The sequence below is a fragment of the Pygocentrus nattereri genome, chromosome 17, assembly GCF_015220715.1.
Source record: "Pygocentrus nattereri isolate fPygNat1 chromosome 17, fPygNat1.pri, whole genome shotgun sequence".
In the NCBI taxonomy this organism is placed as follows: Eukaryota; Metazoa; Chordata; class Actinopteri; order Characiformes; family Serrasalmidae; genus Pygocentrus; species Pygocentrus nattereri.
The window spans coordinates 15211167-15236220 of record NC_051227.1 but is presented as its reverse complement, the minus strand read 5'-3'; the positions used below and the strand labels follow the sequence as shown (position 1 = coordinate 15236220).

The 25054-nt window shown below is 41.3% G+C and overlaps 1 protein-coding gene across 4 annotated transcripts in view; it reads right to left on the bottom strand.

The window, feature by feature from the left end:
- csnk1g2a (casein kinase 1, gamma 2a) overlaps positions 1-14450 on the bottom strand; it is a 43128-nt gene extending 28678 nt beyond the window's left edge. Inside the window, exon 1 of one of the 4 annotated variants that reach the window (XM_017706378.2) lies at positions 14287-14450. The gene's annotated coding sequence lies outside the window, so the exon portion shown is untranslated. The remainder of the gene's footprint in view (positions 1-14286) is intronic. The other 3 variants (XM_017706377.2, XM_017706380.2, XM_017706379.2) reach the window with 3 other exon arrangements.
- Between the last annotated feature and the right edge of the window lie 10604 nt (positions 14451-25054).

Here is a 25054-nt window from a genome sequence, read left to right as displayed (position 1 = left end):
GCAACAACAACCACTGCTGGGGAAAAAAACGTTCAACAAATCAACAAAATGTATAATCTGACCAGGAGAGTTTGCATACTGTATGCACAGCTAACTGGGTCCTCCAATGGAGACAATTTACTGGAGAGGGTGGGATTTGAGGGACATGAAACCAGAGATTTTCTCCGCACAGGAAGTGTTATCTAGTGTTTGAGTTTCAGCTCTAAAAATACACCTCTCTGCAGCTCTGGATGAGGCTGGAGGTCGTGTGAAGAGGGACGGCTGCCTGTGCTGGCTGAGAGCCGCTACAGCCTGGCTGTAGAAAAAAGGAGCGCTCTGGGGCCGCTGGAGGCTCGTTCACCAGCGTTGAGGTCAAAGGCCACAGTCAGATTTATAAAGAAAGACATTTTGTTTAACATATTTATTTGTGCAAAAGTTTGAGCCACCTGAGAATACAAAGATCTGTTTTTCTGGGCAGTGAATGTTTATTTGCTCTGAAAAACACCAAAATCAGAATAAATTAAAGTAATATTAATGCAATAGTATTGTTTCAGTATTAGCATTTGCATTCATTTTAATCAGACTTATGCACATTACTGTACATTAAATTAGTCAAGTGGCTTTTATTGTCATTCCATCTATGTACAAGTACACAGTGGAGTGAAGTTACGTTCCTCCAGGAGCAACACGGTGCAACAAGGAACAAACAGTACAAAGTGTGTACGTGCAGACATGGTGTGCAAACAAAAAATTAAACTAGAAACAATAAATATAATAAATTAAACAGACATTAGACACAGTAAACAGACAGGACAGTGCTGCACCGACACAGCACTCATTCTAGACGTGAGGTAGTGGAATAAGGTGCAGAGATATTAACGTGCTGTGATCTGTGAGTCACGCAGTCAGATGACAGACATAAACAGCAGTTACTGAGGTACAAAAACCTGAGTAGAACAGTGTAAACACAGTGTAGCAGCAATGTTCCAGATAGTGCAAGTACAGCATCAAAAGAGTTGTGTGTGTGGGTTTGTGTCTGTGTGTGTGTGTGTCTGTGTGTGTGTGGGGGGGGGGTGTAGCTCAGTCCTTGTGAGTTTAAAAACCTGATTGCTAGGGGAATAAAGCTGTTGCAGAGTCTGGCAGTGGTGGCACAGATGCTCCGGTACCTTCTGCCAGACGGCAGCAGTGAAAAAAGTCCATGTGAGGGATGGGTGGGGTCGTCCACAATGCTAGTGGCTTTCCAGATACAACGTGTGGTGTAGATGTCCATGATGGAGGAGAGAGAGACCCCGATGATCTACTCAGCTGTCCTCACTATATGCTGTAGGATCTTGCGGTCTGAGGCGGTGCAATTCCCAAACCAGGCGATGATGCAGCTGCTCAGGATGCTCTCCACAGTAGAACATGGTGAGGATGGGAGGGGGGAGATGAGCCTTCTTCAGCCTCTGTAGGAATTAGAGGCATTGCTGGGCTCTGTTGGCTATGGAGTTGGTGTTGAGGGACCAGGTGAGGTTCTCCGTGATGGACACCGAGGAACTCCTGACGATTTCCATAGCAGAGTCAGTGATGTTCAGTGGAGGGGTGGTCACCTCACACTCTTCGGAAGTCAACAACTATCTCCTTAGTTTTACGTACATTCAGAGACAGGTTGTTGGCTCCGCAACAGTCCGTTAGCCGCTGCACCTCCTCTCTATATGCTGACACGTCTTTCTTGCTGATCAGAACCACCACAGTCGTGACTTCAGCAAGCTTGATGTGATTTGAGCTGTAATTTGCAGTACAGTCGTGAGTCAGTAGAGTGAACAGCAGTGGACAGCGCACACAGCCCTGAGGGGCACCGGTGCTCAGTGTGGTGATGCTGGAGATGTTATTTCCCATCCTGAATAAATGAGGTCTCTCAGATAGGAAATCCAGGATCCAGTTACAGAGGGAAGTGTTCAGGCCGAGCAGGCTCAGTTTACCAGTAAGCTGCTGAGGATTGATTGTGTTGAATGTTGAACTGAAGTCTATGAACAGCATTCTGATGTAGGTGTCTTTATTGTCTAGGTGGGTGAGAGCCAGGTGGAGTGTGGTGGAGATGGCGTCCTCTGTTGAGCGGTTGGGGTGATATGCAAATTGCAGTGGGTCCAGTGAAGGAGGAAGCTGGCCTTTAATGTGCCTCATGACAAGCCTCTTGGAGCACTTCATGATGATGGAAGTGAGTGCAACGGGACGGTAGTCAACGAGCCAGGACACTGGAGGCTTCTTCGGCACAAGGATGATGATGGTGGACTTGAAGCACATTGGAACGACTGCAGTGCTCAGATAGATGTTTAATATGTCCATGAGAACATTTTCGTGGGTTGACTCCGTGTAGAGTTCTCCGCACATCAGCAGTGGACAGACACAGTACCTCTTCACTTGGAGGAGGTGTGGTTTTCCTCACCGTCGTGCCGTTCTGTGCCTCAAACCGAGCATAGAAGTTGTTAAGCATATCTGGAAGGGAGGCATCACTGTCACAAGCAGGTGGAGGTGCCTTGGAGGTGCCGTGTGTCAGTCAGTTTTGAAAATGATCATGGATTTTCTTTGAGTAGGCATGCTTAGCCTCTTTGATGGACCGGGAGAGCTTGGCTCTTGCCATCCTGAGGCTTGCTTTGTCCCTCGACTTGAAAGCCTGGTCATGGGTTCTCAGCAGCATGCGCACCTCTGCAGTCATCCATGATTTCTGGTTGGGGTGAATTGTGACGGGTTTGGAGACCGTAACATCATCTGATGTAGCCAGTCACTGATTCTGTGTACTCTTCCAGGTTGATGGAGTCACCAGTAGTTGCTGCTACTCTGAACATCTCCATACCATACGCGCCGGGGATGTTTGTGTAAACAAGATCCAGCTCGTTAGCCCCACGGATTGCAAAGTCCACATACTGTTGAAATTTGGGGAGTACTGACTTCTGATTGACATGGTTGAAATCACTGGCAACAATAAACAGTCAGTCTGGGGTGTGTTCTGGAGGTCGTTGATGGCGCTGTACAGCTAGTTCAGTGCGGTATTAGCATTAGCACTGGGAGCTATATACACCGCTATTATATACAGCGAACTCAGCTCTCTAGGCAAATAAAATGGCCTGGCTCTGACAATCGCAAACTCCACCAGCGGTGAGCAGTGACTGGAGACCAGCACCGCATTTTTACAGTATTCAGTGTTGATGTAAACACACAGGCCTCCATCCCGAGCCTTACCACATAGCTCAGCGTCTCTGTGCGCACGGAAGCACAACAGGCCATCAAGCTGAATGGCTGAGTCTGGAGTGGAGCTCGTCATCCACGTCTCCATAAAACCGAAAACACTGTGCATTGTGCGAAAACACTGTGGTACTGGAAATCGCGTGACGCAGCAAAAAACTTTTGGAGTGACACTGAAACCAAATACATGCTCGATAAAATGAAGGATTTAAATATTTTTCATCTTCCAGACGATGCGTGTTAATAAAGTGACAATGTTATATAAAAAAAAAGCTGTGGCATGAAGTTTGAGTTTTATGTTACATTTACGTCGCGTCTTCCGTGCGTTTATTGGCTGGTTGTAAAGCAGAAATCTAATTACACTCCAACTCACATAGACCTGGAGTTTCTGATTACTTAAGTGCATGTAAACACATTGATCACATTACTGACAAAATCTGATTTTCTGCAGTTATCAGATTAATAAGTGCATGTAAACGTACTCACTGATATGATGCTGAAATCATTAAATTTACATTATGTTGCAATACAAGCAATTGTGCATTATTTTAGGCTCAATTTCTAACAGAATGTGGTTCGATTTGCTCTTCCCCACCACAAATGATGTAGTGTATTTTGAGTTCTGAAATATAAACAAGCCCAAAACAAGCACGACTCACAGTAACAGCAGCTTCAACAGAAAAACCTCAGGAGTCATTAATTATAGCATTGTGCCCTGCAAGTTGTGCCTCGACTTGTTTGCCTCCTCGTTGTTCTCTTCTACAGGAGATTTTCAAGTCCAATAACTGAACAGCAGCACATAATTAGGGACATTTCTGTGTGTGTCGGTATTCTGGATGACTTGAGAATATTAGGGGTGAGAGATTATGGCAATGTGATCTCACCAACACAACACAATTAGATCACAATAAGCTTTTATGAGCAAATTACAGAATCCAGCAGCACAAACACTGAACAACTGCTTATCATGTTAACAACAGAGGTTGAGTAGGCTGTCTGAAGTCATCTGGTCTCAGCAGAATTGTCATCACAAGTCTGAATCTAGATGACGATGGGAATCCAAGCGAGCAGAACCATATTATTTATCACGGTCTGTGTTTACATTCAAAGATTTTTGCCAATCCAATTGAACACAGCACAATTATAGATCAACATTGTGTGTTTATTCTCACTCTACTCAACAATCTGATGGAAAATGCTCACCACATGCCAAAGCCAAAATGACGCACATGTGGAGAACAACTTAGTGTAGACATTACGATGACAACCAGCATCATGCAAGTCCAGTCAGAGTGAGATGAGCAGCAGTGAGCAGTGCTTGTGTTTTTAATTACTTTAAAATAATGTCAGACTCAGGAAAACGTCCTTCACACGTCCTTATTAACGAAGGCCGAGAGGAAGACATCGTGTTCTGAGACATAAGCTGGACGTCCATCCCACCGCCATCTTTTAAAGATCAGAGCATAAACTTTGTCTCCTCTGCAGACCAGTTTCTGCTCCACCATGCTGAACGATATAAACTCTCCCTATGAAGTGACGCACAAGCAGAACAGACTTAAACTTTCCGATAGGGAATGTAATCAGATACAGGCGACAACAGGATTGCCCACTTCGTTCAATCGGATAAAACTGTATTCCGAATGGCCTCACAGACTATTCCGAGTGAAATGTGTACTTAGATGTATTCTGTTCTGAGTGAGCTATTAGTCGGATTATTATTAACGGGTTATTAAGCTGCATGTAAATGTGGCTCCTTGAGACCAGGCCTTGCTCCAAGAGTCTCCGCCTCACAGTGCGTGCAGATGCACTCACACCTGCCTGCTGCCATTCTTGAGCAAGCTCTGCACTGCTGGTAGCCCGATCCCATAGCTGAAACACTTTTAAGAGACGGTCCTGGCACTTGCTGGTCTTTCTTGGGCGCCCTGGAGCCTTTTGGGCAACAAAGGAACCTCTCTCCTTGAAGTTCTTGATGATGCGATAGATTGTTGACTGAGGTGCAATCTTTCTAGCTGCGATACTCTTCCCTGTTAGGCCATTTTTGTGCAGTGCAATGATGACTGCACGTGTTTCTTTAGAGATAACCATGGTTAACAGAAGAGAAGCAATGATGCCAAGCACCAGCCTCCTTTTAAAGTGTCCAGTGGTGTCATTCTTACTTAATCATAACAGACTGATCTCCAGCCCTGTCCTCATCAACACCCACACCTGTGTTAATGGAGCAATCACTGAAACGATGTTAGCTGGTCCTTTTAAGGCAGGGCTGCAATGAAGTTGAAATGTGTTTTGGGGGATAAAGTTCATTTTCTAGGCAAATATTGACTTTGCAATTAATTGCTGTTAAGCTGATCACTCTTTATAACATTCTGGAGTATATGCAAATTGCCATTATAAAAACTGAAGCAGTAGACTTTGTAAAAATTAATATTTGTATCAGTCTCAAAACCTTTGGCCATGACTGTACACCACAGACTTCAGGTACTGCACAGAGACTTCAGTCATTCAGACATTCTCCATCAGTCTGAAGAACGCTTTGATGATGCGAGGAATCATTTAATTGTGCAAAGCGTTCTTTGAGGTGTTAATGGTTCTATATTTACTAAAGAACCCTTAAAGAATCATCCTTTTTATGAGCTTAGTTGAAAATAGACTGTAAGACTATGATTAAAAAAAATGTAGCTCTTCCGATTTGAAAATTGCACTCTGTGATTTTGATAAATAAACACAAATAAATAAATAAAAAGAATAATTAAAAAAAAAAAAAAAAAAGCTTACTTTTGGCCCTAGTCAGGGGTGATCAACTCAACCACTCAATGGGCCATATTAAAAAATCTCAACAAATCTTTGGGCCAAAGAAAATGTTTTTATTTCAATTTCAATTAATGTTGTGCTTTAACCCAAACTGGCCATTGTTTATTCAAAATAAGCAAGCAGGTGTTCAGCTTTTTAAACCTATTGGCTTGAACTAAACACCTGGCATCTTTTCTTTGCTGCAAGCTCAATTGGGCTCAGTTTCTGAGCTGCTTAGCTGACATTTGGTGTTTGTACTGGTTGAACTGCAGCTGAAATTAAGCTAGTGTGTTGGGTGATATGACTGATGTGGAAATGCATAGAACTGAGGTGGAACTGCTGTCCCATAGACTGCTGCTGGGGCTGGAGAGTCAGAGGGCACATTTCATTGCAGTGCATGCTGGGAACTGTAGTGCAGCGCAATGTAAATTAATAGAAAATTAAAATACTTCTGCGGGCCGGATAAGACTGTGTCAGCCCTTGTGTCTGACACTTGGGTCTTAGGTGATGCTGGGCATTTTAATCACAACAGCCAGTTTAATTGACTGGCTTTATAGCCTGGATACTCCGCTTCACTGCACTTCTATCACTCTACAAGTACATTTTTATTTCTCCGTAATGCTAATTCGGGTGATTCAAGTCAGTTTCTACATTTTACTAACAGATCTGTATCGGGCATCAATAGAAATGTACACAGAAAGCATCGAACATTAGCACTGGCCCTGATATCGACGCATCCCTAGTTAGCGTGTACTACAAGCTTTGCATCCAAAAGCTAAAATACTCAGCAAATCAGGACAGAATTACTTCAACACGACAAAAACTGAAAACCAATATTGTGTAACACTGATACATAACACTGACCCAGACCGATTCACTTTTCCAGCTCCACTTTTAATCCTGCTGTTCGAAATCATCTGCAAGATTATATCAGCCTCCTTACTGAACCTCTTGAGAAGCCAACAAGATGCTCCTACATGCAAGAACAGAACACTAGAACCAAAACGGTCTGCCTTACTTCTCCTGAATAAGGACAATTACAGACTTGGTAAAAGTCTTAATCAAATCAATTAATAAATCCATTCTCTCCAAATGCTGACACACTGTGCTTAAAAAGGCTGCCATACCATGTCTTACAGAGTTACTATTGCTTATTTTAATTAAATCAGACAGTCTTGTTCTGTTTCATTCCCTTACTGTTCGTTTTTGTTAGGGGTGCACAGTGATATCAGCATCATATCAGTATCTGCACACAATTCTTTCTTGAATTTGGACCAATTCGGTGGTGGTGAAGTGGGCAGCGCTGTCGCCTCACAGCAAGAAGGGCCTGGGTTCAATTCCCACGACCGGGTGACCAGAGTCCTTTCTGTGTGGGTTTCCTCTGGGTTCTCCGGTTTCCTCCCACAGTCTAAAGACATGCAGTCAGATCAAATGGACATGCTAAATTGCCCCTAGGTGTGAGTGAGTGTGTGTGTGTTTGTCCAGGGTCCATCCTGCCTTCCAACCATCTTTTTAAAAATTGTAAAAATTAAAAATGTGCTATAACCCAAACGGGCTATTGTTCACTCAAAACACGCAAAAACTTCAACGATCAAAATACATGTAAAATATTAAATGAATTCCTGAAATATAATACTCAAAATTTAATTGAGAGCTCAGTCTGTTAAACCTAACTATTAGCTTGAACTCGACACCTGGCACCTCCGTTTCTGAGCTGCTGAGCTGACGTTCAGTGTATATAGTGCTTGACCTGAAGCTGAACTGCAGTCAGTGTGTTCAGTGATATAACTGGGTGAAATCGTGTAGAATTGCATAGAATTGAGGTCTAACAGCTGCAAGACTATAACAGCCTCCGTACTCAACCTCTTGAGAAGCCAACAAGCTGCTCCTACATGCAAGAACAGAACGCTAGAACCAAAACTGTCTGCCTTACTTCTCCTGAATAAGGACAATTACAGGCAGTGTAAGTCTTCTTATTAAATCAATTACAAATACCTTGCCCACTTTTAAAACTGGCCCAATAAGGATTTGGAACAGGACCAACCTCAACTGGGACCAACTGGGCTATAGATCTTGGGCACTGCTGACACAATTATGATGACAAATCAATGGTCGGCACCATCTTCAATATTAGCCAGTGATAATCTCCCATCGAGGCCAAATCACTCCTCACTAGCAGAAAATGAACTCTGCTGTCAGCTTCACGGTATTAGGGCCCATCAAAATGCAGGCTATTTTTATTACAGTGGTGCTTGTGAGGAAATAACAAAGGCACTTGAGTGCTTAACAGCCAGAGGACAAAGGATCAAGAGGTCATAAACTACATGTCCAGAAGTTTGTAAATTCCTGCTTATCCAGCATTTCTTCTGAAATCAAGGCTATTAATAGGGAGCTTGTTTCGGTACAGCCTCTACTCTTCTGGGAATGCTTTACACTAGATATTGGAACACTGCTGTGAGGATCTGATTGAGCAGAAATGATTTCATGTACTGACGTTGGATGGTCAGTTCTGGACACTCCAACTTGTTCCAAAGGTACTGGATGGAGCCCCATGCTCAGCATTGGGCATGGACAGCTTGCGCTCATATGTGGCTGTTCCAGGGCGCCCCATTCATTTAGCGTTTAACGTTACTTGTGTTATCATTCTGGAGCACTGCATCCCTCAGCCTCATCGATTTGACACAGTTCACGGTTACGTGCAATTTTTACCCGTCATTGTTCTCTCACTACAATACCCAGCAAGCATTATGCAAATACATCAAACAACTACATCATGTACGCATCTGCCCCAGGGTTCTTCTAGTTTTCTCAGATGTTCTTCCCACCTTTAAGATACATCATAAATGGCTATTCTTAGTCTTTATACTGGAAAATCTCACTTGCCTAGTTTAAAGCTGCATTCCAAAAGCTAGGCTAGGCTGCGGCCCACTTGGGCTGCAATTCTGGACCGCTATGTCATCCAAGCCTATTTCAGAAGTATTTTTCGAATACTGTCGAGATATTCAGACATTCTGACCATTTTTGAAGACGCTACTGGAGTATCCTTCACGCCCCTCTGTTCAGCAGAAATGGCAGCAGATGAAACTACTATACGTCATCCAAAAACGCCAGAAAACGTTATGAGCACGTCCTTGTTTCTACGCTCCTTGCCCATTTTTTTATCCAGTGTTTCAAAACTCCAGCAGCACTGCTGTGTCTGATCCACTCGTACCAGCACAACACACACTAACACACCACGTCAGTGTTACTGCAGTGAGAATGATCCACCACCCTAATAGCACCTGCTCTGTGAGGGTCCATGGGGGTCCTGACCACTGAAGAACAGGGTAACAAAATATCAGAGAAACAGATGGACTACAGTCTGCAACTGTAGAACTACAAAGTGCAGCTATACAGTAAGTGGAGCTGATAAGATGGACAATGAGCACAGAAACAAGGACGTGGTCATAATGTTATGCCTGACTGATGTACAGAGTACAGAGTGTTTAAGGTCATGTAAATTGAATGAAGGGTGTGAAATTCACCGGCTTGCACATAAACACACATTTTCTAAGCCACTAATCCTTCTGGGTCACCTGAGGGAGCTGGAGCCTATCCCAGCGGTCAATGGACGGAAGGCAGGAAACACCCTGGACAGGTTACCAGTTCATCGCAGGGCCACCTACTTCCAGGGAGTTTAAAATCTTTAAGATCTAGGACTGTGTTTAATTACAAAAGTGCGCTGCCTGCCATACATCGTTTACATTAATGTTTTTGCTTGTCAGCGTATCGTTCACAACAACAGTGCCTTCTCGGTTAAATTTTGTGGTCAACTCTTTATAATGAGGTGACAAAGCAGTCTTGATAGAGTGAAGACAAACAAGGAGTCTTCATTAGGGATGCATTGATACCCAATATCAGTACCAGTATTGGCCCGATAACGTGTTTATTTACTCGTATGCAGCCTCATGAAATCTGAAAGATTAAACGTTTTTATATTAAAATCGCAATTTAAGACAATTTTCAAATCAAAAGAGCTGCATTTTTTTCCTTAATTACAGCCCACACTCTGAAAAAATATAGTTCAACGTTCTTAAAAAGACGGTTCTTTAGTAAAGAGTCATTCTATATACAAACATGAACACTCAGAACAATTTTGCATGCATAATAAATTCTTTGCATGGCAAAATGGTTCTTCAGATTGGAGAATGTGCTGTATATGGTTCTGGATAGCAACAAAAAGGGTTGTGATCTTGTTACTTTGTTGTTTGTTGAGGTCAAGCCTATAAAAACAGAAGGATATTTTGGCCCTGTAGAGAACTCACTTCAAAAAGGTCCTACATAGAACCACACACACAACACTTTCTCCATCAATCTGAGAACCCATTTCACCAACTTTTTATACATGCAAACGGTTGCTGAGTCTTTATGGTTCTACATAGAACCATTTTCCTTTCTAAAGAACCCTTGAAGAATCAACTTTAAGTGTTTACATTGGCAAAAACATTGTTTCAAGTTTTACGAAGGGAAATTGAACCTAATAAGTGTTCAGTGGACTGCCTGTAGATGAGTTAGACCAATCAAAGGCAACCAAACCTCCATGTGTTGTGACATCACAAGCACAACTTATTGCCAGTTTGATATACTATGTTCAGGGGTCAAATTTTGCAACTAGATATTTTCCACAAATCGATCAGCCCCATCATTAAAAGGCATCGATATCATCATCCGATACCAGTGAACAAACGACTCGAGCTAGTAATGAAAGAGGCTCTGCTCACAGTGTTAGTGACTCTGTGTAGGTCGAACGCAAAGCCGCCACTCACTTTAAACATTCCACCCTGGCAAAGTCCCACCAGACATACACTTGGCCCATTTTAATCACTCAAACACAAATCACATCCACTTCCCTAATATGGGCGATGCGTAGGCTAGCGAAATGGAGGCAAGAAAGCCAGTATTATGTCGACTATACTCTGTTTCACTGAATATAATAGTGAGGAATGAACAATAAAATGTTGATTTTTTTTCCCAAATCGTCTTAGTCAACAAGGCTGTAGAGAGACCATGCAGTCCTACTGTGTATATTTCAGTGTACAATATTAGCAGCACTGCTATAGCTTTGTTTCTCAGCATGGTTGCTCAGTACTCGGGTGCACAGCTTTTGAATGAAACACCTTTATTTCAAATTGCCCATAGATAGAGCCGTCTGTACAGCCTGCATTTCACTCAGCATGGACAGTGTTTTTGTACAGCACAGTTGACCAAATAACAAGATTTCTAAAACCACACAGTGTATGTCTGATTTCAGAGGACATTCAACTACAGCTCAACCAGCCACCAAGAAGATGCAACGTGAGCTTCTTGGATGGGATTCCTGCTGGCGCTGTGCTACAAAGGCTGCTGCTGAAAAGACCAAAGGATCAAAACCATGAAATGTACTTTCCTTACAGCTTTATAGAAGCAATTTTCTGCCCGCTCTTCTCCACAGCTGCGCTACTCGATCCAAGTCAACTAATGTTGCTGAGCTAGCTAATGCACTTCCTTTAAAATCAGCTGGATCTGAATGATTTAACTGTTAAGGTTCCTTTCCACTCATTTACACTAATAACTACTTAATTCTAAGGAAATTATTCATCATGGTATCAGACTTGCAATCAGTACTTAAAAAAAAAAAAAAAAAAAAAAAAAAAAAACACAATCACTCACACTACGGTCTGTAAAAAAAATGGTATCAATGCATGCACATCTGCACAAGAATCGTGCATTACTTACTTTGTATGACATTATTCGTTTATCTAAAAATACTGCAATTTTATTTATATATTTTTTCAAACTCCTCGTTTCATTTTTGTCATCACATGTATTTCTCTATGAATTTAGGGGTAAGCCCATGAGCAAAGTCTGCCAAAGCTGGCCTCATTGGAGGTTCTTAGAAAGTCCACATTATATCCCTGACAGTCTATATCAGAGGTCACTAATAGGCAGACTGCAATCCAAGTCTGATCCCAGATACTGTCCTATACGGACCTGAAGCCATAACCGATAAACAATATAGAATAATTTCAGTTTGAGTGGTGGTCCTATTTAATCGCTGTTTCATTTCTAGTCATTTCAGCAGCCTGGGAATCTCACAGACCAATCACATGCGTTGTAAATATCATATCATGTGACGCTACTCAGCCAATCAGATCTGTGCATCATGATGCGCACTGAGACTTGAGTGAGTGACGCCACACAGTGGAGGGACAAGGCGAGAAACAGCAGTCAGAAAAGAAAGTGAGCCAGATTATTTCACATGTCTTGCTCTAAAAAGAGAAAACCGACACTAAATGTTGTTGAAATATGAAACATTGTACTTTATTTGATTTTATATCCAGTTGTTGACTGTATAAGATGTTGATATTCCTACTCAGCTACTTCAGTAAACAGTACATGTCACAATCATAATGCAAGATAGACAATATGATGTTCTGATCTTTGCTTGAGAATATTTTCTTTAACTGGACCTCACTGAACTTTACTTAAAAGAACCTGTTCTAGATCAATGGCTGAATTTGACAGTCTGTGAAGAAGACCAGCGATTTAGACTGGGCATCCCTTCGGACTATTGTGGCACCAGAAGGCGATTGGGCATGTTTACAGCATATGCAGCAATGGTATGTCATTTTGGCCAGAGCGGCCCTTTAAATGAGCTGAATTCACCAATTTAAAGGGCTGTCTGGATATTAATGCTTATAAAAAGCAAGCGAAGCCATGCTGTGCCATACACAAAAACAACAACAAAAAACTTATATGCAGATGAACGGCAACCAACTTATCCTTGCCTTCATGTTCAAAACATAACATTTTAAAATGCAACTATTCTAGTTATCCTGAACCACTGCTGGTGCCCAAAAGCCTAAAAACGGTAAGAGACTCTATAAATATTACCACAGCAAACCACAATAACATATGAAGGCCTTTCAAAAGCAGACAGGCACGAACACACTTATAAAACACTTATGAAACTGTACATGTGAACATGATTCAAACTTTGTCTTAGAACAAAGTATAAAAAGACAGCAGCCCAGTCCTGGCTTTGCTAATCTCAGTCATTCTATCTTAAAATAAGATTATATATTTAATGTTGGACAAATAAGGAGCTCAGGAGCTGTTGTTCTCTCCCCTGGATCTGATCAACAGCAGACCACCTCCTCTGAATATTAGTTTATTTACGTCTAAATGGTCATTAAACATTTTCTTAAACGTACAAGCTCACGCAACGAAGCTCGGCTACAGCTAAGCTGGTTTAAGGCCTTGTTGCGGTATTTTTAAGAACCTAATTTTTCATAACAGCCATATTCAGCTCTGCCAGTCCACACTCGGGTTATCCTTCAGCGATAATGCTCTAAAAGTAGGCAAAGGTTGGAAGAGTTTCTAATAAAAACGTCACGTTGAGCGGCACAAGGGAAAACTTGACGAGGAGAAAATGACGAGGCTGAAGTTGGCTTCCTATTCGCCAGCTTCTTGTTCGAATTTCACCGTTCCACCTTAAATGGCGCGGCAGTTACATTGAATTGTTCAGGCGATTCAATGTAACTGCCGCGCCATTTAAGGTGGAACGGTGAAATTCGAACAAGAAGCTGGCGAACACAAATTATACTAGCAACTAAACTGCGCTGATTTCGGTCCACGGCTGTTAACAAAAGCGACTGTGTTGATCCGCCATCGTCCTTTTTAGACTAATTCGTGCTACTAAGGCTCCAAGGTGAAGCATAAACGGCGATTTAAAGGGTGATTTTGCGAGCTAACCGCTGGCTTAGCTAAGCTATGCTACTAAACTCGGGGTAAAATGAACGCTTAGCTTAGCGTAACGAGTCTTAAACGGAGCCAATTTCATTGACTTACTAACGGATTCCTAACACAGACCGTCACTGTTTCTAACAGCTTTAACGTGTTTATGCAGACGAGGCTCCCTTGAGTCTGAAATAACGCCAATAACTAAATTAATCGGCGGCTAATCGTAGCTTAGCTATCTCGGCTAAACTAGTTGAGGGTGTTCAGATTTGGCCTGTCTGCGCTTGTGTTCAGACTGAAGAGAAAAGAGGACGAATTGTAAGGTTAGTTTTCGCTCGAAAACACACAAGGAAACGGACAAAACAAACAAATAAACAGCTCGTTTACGAGTTAGCTGAAGGCTAATGCTGCCGTTAGCCTAGCCGTCGCCCGGGCAACTCCTTAATCCGAGCAAGTCGAGATCGATGCAAATTATCTCCACAAAATGCTCCACAAACCGGCGGGACGGCGGCGGTTCGATAAAGATTAGACCCTTTTTACCTAGATTGTGTGAGCTGCCAGTCCCATTTTGGTCGTTTTATCATTCTTCAGCGCCAATTTCTGGAAGCCGTTTTCATTTTTTTCCTCTCCTTTTCCTTCTCGCTGATGTCTCTTTAAGCCTCCTCGCTCGGGTCCAGTTCCCCCTGCGCCGCCGCCGCACGGCCGCCTTCATTTCGCGTGTTTAAGTTGGAAAGTGTGCGTAGTTCGCTTTAGAGAATCGCGACGGGTCATAAAATTCAGTTCTGTTCTGCGCGAGCTGCTACGCCAAATGCGCTCCTGGATTCAATCGCGGCGTAAACAGAGTAAACAGGGAAAAGCGGGACTTCCAGTTCAGCTCTCAGACCATCATAAAGGCTGGATTCCTCTTGAATTATATACCGTATAAAAATAAACTATTCCATGTTAAAAATACTGAATAATTATTTGCTCATCCGGAAGGGCTTTGTTATGCCATTTTTGAGAAGCCATTATTGTGATATACTGTCTTAATATTTTAAGATGCTTTCTTATTTTGAGAAATGTCCTGTGGGCAGCGTCCTGTGACCACTGATGACGGACTAGAAGATGACCAACACGAGCAGGAGATGAGCTGTTGTCTCTGACTTTACATCTACAAGGTGGACCGACAAAGTAGTAGTGTCTAATAGAGTGGATAGTGAGTGGACACAGTGTTTAAAAACTCAGCAGCACTGCTGTGTCTGATCTACTCAGACCAGCACAACACACACTAACACACCATGTCAGTGTTACTGCAGTGCTGAGAATGATCCACCACCCAAATAGTACCTGCTCTGTGAGGGTCCATGGGGGTCCTGACCACTGAAGAACAGGGTAAAAGGGGGTAACAAAGTATCAGAGAAACAGATGGACTACAGTCTGTAACTGTAGAACTACAAAGTGCAGCTATACAGTAAGTGGAGCTGATAAAATGGACAGTGAGCGTAGAAACGAGGAGGTGGTCACAATGTTATGCCTGATCTGTGTGTAACTCATCAATACTAAGATCTTTTTAACAAGTGAGGAGCAGTTTCCATTGAGGACCTGCAGTGTATTATGGAAACATTTCACATTGATGCTGTGTTCAGAAATAATGGAAGTGAAGTTTTGGAGATCACTGGCTATGCGTGGAAGTGGTTCAAGTCCTATCTGGAGGATCGCTTTTATCAGGTAACATGGAGAGGGTTCACATCCTCTCCGTGCACGCTCTCTACTGGTGTACCACAAGGCTCGGTGCTGGGTCCTCTTCTCTTTTCTCTTTACACTAGCTCACTTGGTGATGTAATATCTTCTCATGGCTTCTCTTTTCACTGTTATGCTGATGACACTTACCTAATGCTTTCTTTCTCACCCTCTGACACACAGGTTTCCAGTCACATCTTGGCATGGCTGTCTGACATCTCTTCATGGATGGCAGCTCACCACCTGAAGCTCAGTCCTAGCAAGACTGAGCTGATATTCATCCCTGCAACTACAGGTCCTCATCATGATCTTGCCATCTCATTCGAGAGCTCTCTGATTGTTCCATCTGTAGAGGCAAGAAGTCTTGGTGTGAGTCTGGATGGCCAGTTATCATTCTCGACTCACATCATGAACCTAACTTGGTCATGCAGGTATCTCCTATACAACATCCGAAGGATCCGACCCTTCCTCACCCGAGAGGCTGCCCAGGTGCTAGTGCAGTCTCTTGTCATCTCAAGGCTTGACTACTGCAACTCGCTCTTGGCTGGTCTTCCCATGCAGGCCATCAAGCCTCTGCAACTCATCCAGAATGCGGCAGCACGGCTCATCTTCAACCTGCCCAAGTTCAGCCATGTCACCCCACTGCTGCGCTCCCTTCACTGGCTTCCTGTAGCTGCATGCATCAGATTTAAAACCCTAATGCTTGCCTACAAAGCCAAAAATGCACCAGCCCCTACTTGATGGCAATGGTGAAATCTTGAACTGTACCACGAGCCCTTCGAGCTTCGAGTACAGCTTGGATTGACCTGCCATCCTTCAAGGGGCGTGGAAGACAAGCGTCAAGGATGTTCTCTGTACTGGCACCCAAGTGGTGGAATGAACTCCCACTGGCTGTCCAAACAGCAGAGTCTCTCATAGCCTTCAAACACAAACTGAAGACACATCTCTTTACACAGCACTTAAATGAGCATTGAATGAAGTATTGTTTGCAAGACATTGTGCTCCACTTATATTTTATTGTATTGCACTGTGTATTGTAGTTTACTGTATTGTAGTGTATTGTATTGTATTATATTGTATTGTATTGTAGTGTATTGTATTGCACAGAGTTCTGTGTTCAACTCTGTTCCTTGTCTCTCGGTATCTACAGTGACTTTTGTTTCTAGCAGTATCTGAGCTCAGGACTGTCTTTCTCTCTAACCTACTGGTAGTAGGTAGTAGGTGCTCTAGATAGACAAAGCACTTCTTGTAAGTCGCTCTGGATAAGAGCATCTGCTAAATGCTGTAAATGAGAGGATAAGAGAGTAAATCCTCCATGTGCTGTTAATGGAGAAACGACCCAGAACAGAAACAGGCGGTGAAAGACACTGGGATGCAGTTTTGCAGATGATGCTTTTTTATGCTACTTGAGGAAGCAAGGATTTTTTTATTGGTCAGAGTTATCTCATTGGCCATCACCAGATAGAATACACAAAGTGGCGGCTGGTCACATCCTGTGTTTGCTCTGAGGTTTCAGGTGTGCTTCCGAAGCTTGTTCTCCAGAAGAAGAATTAAGCGTAAACATGTTCTTTTTGATGTTTCTCCTGCTTCTCCAGTCTGTTAGCGACGCGACAGGTGAGTGTGAAGTGAGCAGCTAACTCTGTAAACTGTACACATATTACTTAGATATTCTTATTAGGAATTTTTATTCAGCTGCTACCTACTACTATCTACTGTGTGTTATAAAGTATCTACTGTGGATTATTCAGTAACTTCTATAACTTATTTAGGAACTACTATGAATTATTCAGTAACTTCTATGCATTATTCAATACTTTATATTAAATGTTCAGTAACTTGTTTTCATGAATTATTCAAAACCTATTAATTATTCAGTAACTACTATAAATTAGTGCCTACTATGAATTATTCAATAGCTTCTATGAATTATTCAGTATCAACTATGAATTATTCAGTAACTACTATAAATTATTCAGTACTTTATATGAATTGTTCAGTAACTTGTTCCTATGAATTATTCAATACCTTTTATTTATTATTCAGCAACTACTATACATTAGTGCCTACTATGAATTATTCAGTATCTACAATTAATTATTCAATAACTTCTATGAATTATTCAGTAACTACTATAAATTATTCAGTACTTTATATTAATTGTTCAGTATCTTGTTCATATGAATTATTCAATACCTTCTATTAATTTATCAGTAACTTCTATAAATTAGTGTCTACTATGAATTCAATAGCCTCTATGAATTATTCAGTATCTACTATGAATTATTCAATAACTTCTATGAATTCCTCAGTAACTACAATAAATTATTCAGTACTTTATATTAATTGTTCAATAACTTGTTCCTATGAATTATTTAATAGTTTCTATTAATTATTCAGTAACTACTATAAATTATTGCCTACTATGAATTATTCAATAGCCTCTATGAATTATTCAGTATCTACTATGAATAATTCAGTATCTCCTATGAATTGTTCAATTAGTCTGCACACCTTTCTCTCATGGCTGTTTATTTTTTCTTTTTGTAGATGACTGCAGTCCGACAGTCTCAATTACGCACAGTCCAGATGGAATCGTGTGTTTGGGGAAGAGCTTCACGCTGATCTGCAGTTTTGGTTGCCCGTCTATGAAGTACAACTTGCAGATTCTGAAAGATGGAAATATGACTAGAAACTCTACCAACATCCCCCTTCAGCTGCATATTGATAAAACCATGGAAACAGACTCTGGCCAGTACACGTGCCGGACTTTCCCACCAAACTCCACTGGTATTTACTCCTTAACCATCACAGGTGAATACTTAGAGGTTTAAAAGATTAAGATTTAACTGAAGCTTTGAAACAATAGAACTGATAATGATTAGTTACTGAACACTGTTGGTGTCCAGTTTAACGTCTTGTTTTTATTTTTCTGCCAGACTCTTGTTTGATAACTCGTTCTGCAGTTTTTAAGATATCAACACCAGACCATCTGCACTTAAAGCTCCAATACAGCTTTTTGATTTGACGTACACAGTTTCCACCTAACAACCATTTAAAGTCAGATTTTTATTCCCATGTGAATGAACAATGGAACTTTGTGGCCAAAGGTTTATAAATCCCATGCTAGCAGTACACTAGCAACACCCTAGAAATCACTTGGGATACCATAGAAACTACTTAGCAACACCCTATCTCTATCCAGAACACTGTATACACATCACCTAGCAACACTATTGAACACCATGGCAACCATGTGGAACCCAAGATGACACCTTCTATAACATGGCAAATACATAGCAACACCCAAAGACAACTAGCAGAGATACAATAACAACCATCTAGCAACACCCCACTAACCACCTGCAACACCATAGCAACCATGTAGCAACACCCAAGATAACACCTGCTGTACCATAGCAAACACATAGCAACACCCAAAGACAACTAGCAGAGATACAATACCAATCTTCTAGCAACATCCTAGCAACCACCTGGAGCACTATATCAACATCTTAAGAACACTCTAGCAAACACCTGGCACACCATAGCAACCATATAACAACCTCCTCACAACAGTTACCTACCAACACTATAGAAAATATCTGCAACTTAGTTACCACATGGAAACCACTCAGAATAACAATTAGCAAAAGCTTTGCAACAACCTGTAGTAGCATTACAAATGCATGGAAATCCCCTGGCAACCACCTGGAACACCATAGCAAGCATGTAGTATCATCCAAACTAACACCAGCTATATCATAGCAAAAACAGAGCAACACCCAAATACAACTAACAAAGATACAATAACAAACATCTAGCAACAGCCTAGTAACCACCTGGAACACCATAACAAGCATGTAGCAACAGCCTAGCTGTTAGCAGGAATCTACAAAAAAAATTAAATGAAATTATGAACAGAAACGGCTGAATATTCTGAAATGACTGAGAAAACTAAACTATAAAACACTGAAAATGAAGTTCTAGTAAAATTAACAAACACATTCAGAATGACTCACATTTTAAAACCAGCGATCAAATCTCAGGCAAATAATTTGTCAAAAAATATTTTAAATATATAGTTACAGTATAACATCACTTATCCCCTTAAAATCTGAGGCTTGTTACATACTAAAGATTATTATTCAGTAATAATAATAGAATACACCAATCAGGCATAACATTATGACCACCTCCTTGTTTCTACACTCATGGTCCATTTTATCAGCTCCACTTACTGTATAGCTGCACTTTGTAGTTCTACAGTTACAGACTGTAGTCCATCTGTTTCTCTGATACTTTGTTACCCCCTTTTACCCTGTTCTTCAGTGGTCAGGACCCCCATGGACCCTCACAGAGCAGGTACTGTTTGGGTGGTGGGTCATTCTCAGTACTGCAGTAACACTGACGTTGTGGTGGTCTGATTGGTGTATATTGAAATTATTGATTGAAACACCATATTGTTCAGTTTAGGGTATTTCACTCTGTTTAACTAATTGTCAAATGAATTAACAGCATTTATTTATAAGTGGTGGTTCCAAATGTTTAAACAGTAGTGTTCAGGAATTATTTGGCTCCCACTTGTGGTCAGTTCAGTAGCCCTACAGGTATTAAAGGGCTCATATCTTACATTTTCCTTTGCATTTTTATTTTTCCCACTGAGATTCATTTATTACCCTTGTGTGATTTTATGTACCAAAAACAGTCATAACTAGTTTTAAATGATTATTTTCAAACCCACTCTTAATCCCTTAGAATGAAACAGGCTATTTTTGTTACTGTGCCTTTAAGACTGAAATATGTGAATGAGTTCTTTTCTGATTGGCTGCCCTGTCCTGTGACTTCCAAGACTGAAACACGCTTATAACTTCAGTGTGAGTGGGTGGGGCTGAACTGCTATAAGCTGAAGGGGTAGATGTATGTAAATGTGATGGTTTTAGTGACATCATGAATAGAATGAATTCAAATCAAGCTGTTTTTGCAGCTTAGTGTCCACATATGAAGTGTATGGACTAAAAAACTTTACATCAGATTCCTCTATTGAAACAGCACCTTCACCACACTGAAGCACTGAATGTTGGGACTGATTTTTCAGTCATGATGGAAAAGTAGAAAAGACCTTAAGTTGTAGTCCAGGTTCTCTGACCCTCAGCTTCGTCTTCACTCACAGTCTGCTCTCTGTCTCTACAGCCTGTCCCATCCCCTCAGAGGTCGACACCATAGCCATGCAGCCGACCCACGATCCCCCCTCTCCATGTGAGCATGATTCACCTCACTTTCATTCACAGCATTCATTCTAGCGGATTGGTGCATTGATTTGAAAGTGGTTATTCAGTTGCACTGATTTGGAAATTTGCACTTGCAGGAAAAAAAAGTGCAAGAAAAAACTGCACAGATTTTGGAATATTGTTGTCAATTAGAATAACATTTAAGTAAGATTAACTCAGTTTGTGGCCAGAATAAAAAATCTCAGGCAATTTTGAAACCAAAAAGCCAGCAATGTAGCAGTTTATTTACCTTTGAACTTTTATTTTTCCCACTCTGGTCCATTTATTACCCTTGTGTTATTTTATGAACCAAAAGCAGTGATAATTAGTTTTAAACAATGATTTTCAAACCTCTCTTAATCCCACAGAACTGAACAGGCTGTTTTTGTTACTGTGCCTTTATGACTAATATATGTAAATGAGCTCTGTTCTGATTGGCTCCCCTGTACTGAATATTGTCAATTAGAATAACATTTAAGAACAATTAACTCATTTTGTGGCCAAAATAAAAATCTCATGCAATTTTAAAAGAAAAAAAAGGCATTTGAGCTGATTTGGCGTGTGACAGTTCCACAGCAGAGTAAAACAGCTGGCTGAGGATCTGAAAATGGATCTAATTGATACCTACAAATCAGAGGAAGAACATAAACAGGATTCAAAGTGGTTCCATTTCCACTATCTTTAAGAAATGGCAGTTAAGGAGAACCGTGGAAGTCAAGGCAAGAAAACTCTCAGGTAAAACTGCTTGTACACTGCCCAGAAAGGCAAAGCAAAACCTATAACAGTCAAGGACCTCTTCAGGCCACAGTCACCAGAGGTACATTTGGAGAAAAAGGAGCAGCATTTGATGAAAGGAACACCTTGGCAACCGTAAAGCATGGCAGTGGATCTGTTATGCTTTGAGGTTCTGTCCCGGCCAGTGACACAGGAAACATTGTACAGGACGGTGGAAAAACGGATTTCACTAATTATCAGCAAATTCTCAAAGGAAATGTTACAGTCAATAAACTGACACTGAAATGAGACTGGCTGGTACAACAGGACCATGATGCAAAACATGCCTCAAAATCCATCATGAGCTACATTCCCAATTAGAAAGTTTAAGGATGTTCTGCACATGAGCATTTGCGTCATAATAGAACAGATGTTCACAGAAACTGAGGAGACGAAAAGTAGTTAGCAGGATGGGTGGCTTGTAATAATGAGTTGTTCAGAAAAGCATATGAGCAAATGAACCACACTGGGTTTACATGAACTACAGAGTAAATTATAAACAGCTCAAAGACTCAAGACTAGACTGAGACTCACACCTCAGAGACTTGAGAATCAACTCAGACTCACACCTCAGAGACTTGAGAATCAACTCAGACTCACACCTCAGAGACTTGAGAATCAACTCAGACTCACACCTCAGAGACTTGAGAATCAACTCAGACTCACACCTTAGAGACTTGAGAATCAACTCAGACTCGCACCTCAGAGACTTGAGAATCGACTAGGACTCACAGGTCAGAGACTCAAGATTAGACTGAGACTCACACCTCACAGACTTGAGAGTCGACTCAGAACCTCAAGACTTGACTCAGACTCACATCTCAGAAACCTGAGACTTGTCTTGGATTTGCACTTCAAAGACACATCAGAGACTGAAGTCCTCACTCGGAGATTCTGGTTGACGAGACGGGGTGTGTGGAGTCAATACAACTTAGAACATATAATTTCAGTGGATTATGGCTCAGTTATGTTCCCTGACTAAAGGTTCTGAGATGTACCCTTGACGGTCCCACCTCAGTGACAAGAGGGGCACTGACCCAGAGTTTACTTCCTTTATTTCTGAGAGTGTAAAAGAAACAGCCCAAAATGACTTGTGAAAAATTCTGGTTCCATTGACTTACATTAAAAGTAAAGTAAGTTTTTTCCTTTTCTTGTAAAGTTACCATTTTGGAGATATGAGGTTTTCTTCCTACAGCAGTGATATAATATCATATATTTAAATATTAAATTAAATATGTATACTATGTATGTAGGTCAGAGGATCGTCCAGCTCTTCTTTGAGCTCACTGTATTGTTTCAAGTGACCTGATTTGGCTTTTGTTTCGTTTCGTTCAGGGAACCTGCAGAACTCGCTGATGTGGTATCTGCTGTGCAAGACTGGAGTTTTTCTCATGTTCTTGATGGTCGCAGCACTGAAATTCACCTGCAGAATACACTGAGCTGACCGTCGCCTGGACCACCAGCTGACCCGCTCTGAACAGGCACGACTCTGTTCAGAAAAACAAGTGGCTGATGTTTTTTTTAATTGTAAAATGCTTGTCATAGTAATTAACTTCAACATTTCTGTGTCTTCCTGTTTCTGATGATGAGATTCAGCTGATAAACCTGGTTAACTGAGAAAGTTTAGAGAAATCTGCTGCTCCTATGTGGTTGTTAAATTAGTCTAAATGATTATAGAAGCATTAAACAGCTCTATAGAATTCATCTACTGTCTTATTGTATTGCTGAAGATCTTTTTGTGAGGGGTTAAAGAGGAATTCCACTAATTAAAAAATAAGTGTTATAATAGTAAGTGAAACAGGATCATCCAGAGGGGTTTGGTGTGAAATGGTTCAGATCTCTTTACAGTGGTGGTGATAGGAACCAGGTGTCACCATGACTACAACACAAATATAGCCATTTTATTTACCATCCAGAACCACCAGAGAACCTACACGAGTCTTCTGAGTTTATATGGAATGTTGATGATGGGAAAATTGTAATAAATCTGAAATAACACAATTCCTTTGGGGACTATTTTGCCTCAAAACGCCCTGCATGTATCCCTCCACAGTAAATGGGTTTAAACATGCCTTTTAGGCCAAAATCATAAAGATCATAAAACAACATCTGAGTGAATTCATAACCATGCGGACGTCTGGTTCCTATCACCACCACTGTGAACAGTTCTGGCTCTGTAAGTTTATCTAGAACAGAGCATTTCACACCAAACCACTCTGAATGACTCTGTTTACATCTTAACCACTTAATTATGGAGACATTTGAACAAATTGGTGGAGCTCCCCTTTAAGGGACTGTCTAAAATGTGCATAATGTGGAACTTAACTGATGTATTAAGCTTAAAGAAGGCAAATCAACTCAGGTGTAGTAAACAGAGCGACGTCCTCTTTTTTTTTGACATTTTTAAAAATATATCTGGTTGTAGTTTGTTCTCCGTCTTCTCAGGAGTGAGAAAAGATCATTTTTGATGTAGGTTTGATTATATTACTTTGTTGTGTAGTCAATTAGTTAAAGATCTTTCATATATTTGTTCTTTAAGAATTCTTATTTACTTCACTCAACATTACAGTTACAAAGCCTTCTTCCCCTTCAGTCCTGGACTGATCGCTTTGTGCGGATTTCTATTCCTTGGTTTTGCTTTTGTATTAAAGAGGCGGCCCTCACCTTTAACAAGAACTTGTAAATGTCATTTTCACATCAAATCAGACACAATCAGGGGTTTTGTGCTCATATTAAAGTGGTGCGCTGCAAAAAATGCCATCTTCTCAAGTAGAATTATCTTAAATCTAGTCAATAAATCTAATGTTTCTCCTGTAGAGATTGCTTTAGGTTCAATTTAAAATTATTTCTCTTAGTTCTAGCCATTTTAGTAATTTTATTAAGCAAAATTATTTTACTATACTGCACTATAATTTAAAGTAGTCAGTGTACAGCTTGTATAGTGTTGGAAAACTGCCATGTGGCGCAGTTTTTAAAGGGAAGGGATCATGCTCTGCTTCAGAATGTCACAGTGCATGTTGGAATTCATGTGTCCCTCAATGAACCGCAGCTCCCCAGTGCCGGCAGCACTCATGCAGCCCCAGACAGACCATTATGCTACCACCACCATGCTTGACTGCAGGCAAGAGACTTGTTGTCTTGGTACTCCTCACCAGGGCACCACCACACATCCTGGACACCATCTGAGACAAACAAGTTCATCTTGGTCTCATCAGACCACAGGACATGGTTCCAGTAATCCATGTTCTTGGACTGCTTGTCTTCAGCAAACTGTTTGTGGGCTTTCTTCAGAAGAGGCTTCCTTCTGTGATGATGGCCATGCAGACCACGTTGATGCATTGTGCGGCGTATGGTCTGAGCACTGACAGGCTGACCTCCCACTTCTTCAACCTCTGCAGCAATGCTGGCAGCACTCATGTATCTGTTTTTTGAAGCCAACCTCTGGATATGACACTGAACACGTGGACTCAACTTCTCTGGTCGACCCTGGTGAGGCCTGTTCCGAGGGGAACCTGTCCTGGAAAACTGCTGTATGACCTTGGCTGCTG